The sequence below is a fragment of the Adiantum capillus-veneris genome, chromosome 10 (assembly GCF_014529385.1).
Source record: "Adiantum capillus-veneris isolate H3 chromosome 10, ASM1452938v2, whole genome shotgun sequence".
Classification (NCBI taxonomy): Eukaryota; Viridiplantae; Streptophyta; class Polypodiopsida; order Polypodiales; family Pteridaceae; genus Adiantum; species Adiantum capillus-veneris.
The window spans coordinates 83,365,772-83,370,322 of NC_140940.1; positions in this window are offsets into that span (position 1 = coordinate 83,365,772).

The following is a 4,551-nucleotide window of genomic DNA, read 5'->3' on the forward strand; positions in this document are numbered from 1 at the left end:
AACCCATCCACACACAAGCAAACAATAGGGGACATACACTAATCACAAGATTAAGAACCAACTTAATCAACCTAATTAGAGATGTTAAATATCACAAATCAAGTACTCAGAAGGATAGGAGTGGTCAATAAGCAAGAAGTCATCACACACACTCAAATCTAGAATAATGAGAAGGTGAAACTACTTCATGACACAATGGAACATGGAAGAATTAATATTAACGAAGAAAATAGAGATTAGATTAAGAAATGCTTCTCTAATTACAATGGATTAGCGCTATCCTTTTAAGCATGGGCATTAAGCTCAAGGCTAGACCATCCTTAGAGTGAAAACTCAAGAGAGAGAGAGAGAGAGCTCTCAAGAATGGATTCTCAAGAATGAATACTCGAGAATGAAACCTCCTTGTATAAAGGATTTCTTATAAAGGCTTGCACCACAATCCTTTCTACTTGAGCCCTCTAGCTAGCATATACAACTTGGAACTTGGAACTCCCAATGAACCCAAGACCTTATACAATGTGAATAGGAAATATTATGCACATCCATAGCACATTCCTTGCTTGATGCATAATCGGTGTCGCATGTGTTAGCCGCTGCTAATGATAGGTTGACCAAAAAAGGTACACATGGCTCCTCACATTGTGCCACGATAGGCAGTCACGCCAGAATGCAATGAGGTGTGAGATGTTCAACAATATCACTCGCTATTACGGAGTGGCACGACTAATACATGTTGCAATCGCGCCACAACACGATGATGTGTGAGATGTTCAACATAACCACGGCCTATCGTGTTGTGACGCGACTAATACACGTGGTAGTCACGCCACAACGCGATGAGATGCCAGATGTTCAACATATCCATGGCCCATCGCATTGTGTCGGGAGTGCCACGTGGCAATAGCGCCACAACGCGATGGGCCATGGGTATGTCTAGCGTTTCAAACCTCACCGTGTTGTGGCACGACTGTCTGTCGTGGCACAACGCAAGGAGCATAAGGTATATTTTCACTACAACACGCTTTCCCGTTGTATTGCAACCTTGCAATATATACACACACAAATATTTACGTGTACACACACACACACGCACACACACATACATATATATATTGTGTGTGCGTGTGTGTATGTACATATTGGTACTTACGTGTGTGTGTGTGTGTACATATGTATATATATGTGTGTGTGTGTGCGTGCATGTGCGTGTGTGTAAACACACACACACACACACATATATACATATGTACACACACACATAAGCACAAATATATTTTCTCTCTCTCTCTCTCTCTCTCTCACACACACACACACACACACAAACACACATACACACACACACATATATCTACAAATATGTGTGTGTGTGTGTGTGTAGATATATATATGTGTCGGGAATTAATTGAAATCAACTCAAAGCAATGATGAGAGTGGCCGTGACATCAATGGCAATGATGAGGGTGGTCATCACGTCACTAGACATCATGACCTTTTGTGAGAAGCCTATAAATAAGAACAGGTTGTGTGCCCATAATCGTCTGAGTGAGTTGAGCGTGCACACCCATCTTTCGCGTCATATTTCTTAGTCACTTTATACTTCACATTGTGTGCCATATCATCCACAATATACCTTTTCCAGATCAAGATTGAAGAGGAGGTGCCTTCTTGCTCTCAGGAAATGCCAGACGACAAGCCATCTAATTTTCTCTATTGTATTGGCCTCCATCACCGCGAGGTAGAAATTAGTCCAATGTTTAATCCGTAGTTCTTGTTGCAAGAGTGGATAGCCATCGGACACAAATCTCGTCTCTCAAAAATATCCTTTGTGTGTGTGTGAATGTGTGGGTATGGCACACTATATCATTCACGATGTATAGAGATGCACGATGTACAGAGATACAGAGATGTCGTCTTTCAACATAGTCAGCATGTCATCCATTGAGCCAAAGAGGCAGAAGAGTTTCTGAAGCCCAATATTATTGATAAAGCCAGTAAATCAGAGAGCTGCAATCTTGCAAGGCAGAGCGCGCTTCCCTTGTGTGTGTGTGTGTGTGTGTGTGTGTGAGAGAGAGAGAGAGAGAGAGAGAGAGAGAGAGAGAGAGAGAGAGAGAGAGAGAGAGAGAGAGAGAGAGAGAGAGAGAGAGAGAGAACCTACGAGCAAAAGCTCTCCATTGTTACTAGAGCAGCGGCAGGCGACCAAATGGAGGAGATCGGTGTTGCAAACACTAGGGTGATGTGCACATGTGCGTACCCGATAGAGAAAGCGAGAGATAGAGACTGCTCGATAGAAACATTATGAGCAGCGTTTTATGTGATAAGGGATTCTTTCGACCTTATCTACATATAAGGGGAGAGAGACACAAAGAGAGAGAGAGAGAGAGAGAGAGAGAGAGAGAGAGAGAGAGAGAGAGAGAGAGAGAGAGAGAGAGAGAGAGAGAGAGAGAGAGATCTTGCTTTGCAAAAAATATTGCATGTGAGCCAATGCACCACACTTAAGACGTTGCATGTGCAAAACCTGTTATTGTCCATTTGTGTTTGATATGCATTGAAGCCTCCAAGGGACTTAGGAGGTGGTTAGTAAGGACCGAGAAAGCCAGATCCCAATTGGGCTACGACACTGTCGTCAAGATAAGTGTGTGTGTGTATGTGTGTGTGTGGCCCTCCCCCATCCCAGAGGAGAGATCCACTTGGTGGAGGATGGTCCACCAAGTGGACCAACCTCCCACCGATTGTAGTATATTATATAGATCATTCACTTGTACTGTGTTAAAAGGGTTTAGATGTGCACATACCCATCAGTTACGTGTTGAACAGGGTGTATATATCATAATACCCAATTGTTGCATGATAAAGGGGTCCTCCATGGAGGAGAGTATGGTTTAGATGCTTGAATCCCATCCGTACTGTGTTGAGCAGGGTTTAGGTGTAATAATACCCAATTGTTGTTTGATAAAAGGGGTCCTCCAGGGAGGAGAGAATGGTACTATGAAACCTACATACCTGTCATCCCATGCCTTTGGTTGATGTGTCAACTCAATTTTGTGAATTATGTCGTCATCGTGGTTGCTATAATATATTCTGATCCTGCAAAAAAAACCCATTTAAAATGCCATACCTGCTCAAGGGTGGATAATGATTACAGTATATGGATTATATGTAAGCATGCAGGTACTTGATCAATTTAGGAGCTGAGAGCCCCAACCCATCCCTTTGGATTGGGTGGATCAAGCTAGTAATAATATAATTTGTATCAACTTGACCAATTAAGGAGCTAAAGAGCCCCAACCCATCCCTTTGGATTAGGTGAGTCAAGCTATTACCAATAGACATTAAGTGCTCCAATTCCTAGGAAATAATTATACAAGAGAGCCGCCAAACCAATTCTTAGGGTATGAATACCCATATCCTGACAAAAACCATTTGATTGAAGTCAGGAAAAATTGGATTAGCTAAATTATTATTTAATATATTATCTAATTCCAATTGTTAAGTATGGCACTAGTCCGACCAAAGACTAGTAGGGAAAAAGGAGTGTGTGTTTAAGTAAAAAAATCCCTTCAGATTTGAACCATACTTAGACAATTGTATTAAATAATATATTAAATAACAACATTTTAAAGCAAAATGTCATACAACTCAATTACCATTTCATATACATCAATACAACATTCTGTATCTAATGGATAATACAGTTATTTAAATCAGAAATCTAATCTCTGATCATTACAAATTGATATCTTAATGTTGTATCTCTGTGTGTCCACCCTTTGGGCTGAGCTTCCACTACATCTACATGGAGAAGGATCCAGCTGCTACTTGCTTCCATACAAAAAAATTCAGTTAGAAATGGCTATGTTTGTGCGTTTTACAAGTGTCGACACTGGATCCAGTTGTCATCCATGTCACACCTGTAGACCTAGTTTACAGCTTACCCTTAGGATTGACTATTAAGTTCAAATTTCAAGTAAGATAACCTCTGAATGTATATGTATGTCTACCCCAATACTCATCGAGCTCTCTCAAAAAACCACTAGTGTCGATTACCATATTTGATGCAAATACCTATGTATTTATGGGTTATCGATCAATGTAGAACGCCTGACAAAAATTTGGACAGCACCTCCTTTGTATTTGGAGTAGTATTTCAAAAAATTCAGTTTATGCCATCTCCCCACGAGACCCTCCACACGAGGTTTACGGCTTCAAGAACAAAAACATATCCCATGTATAAAAAACTGGTAGTATATCCCATGTTACTATCTCTAAAATATGGTAGCATCCTCAAAACATATTAGAGATTAACACCCTGTTTGTATCTAAAAAAGGATTTGAAAAAACATATCCTCAATTCTTTATATGTTTATATGCAATGATAATCGACCCCAAGAATAACAAACACCTGTAGTATCATAAATACCCTGTAAGACTATGTCCATTCGCAAAGATAAATACTATCCCTTACCTTGGATAATAGATTAAAAAATACGGTATTCTCAAGGTTTTCTTTGATGCGTAAATCGAGTCGTATGTAACCCAATATTAACCAAGTAT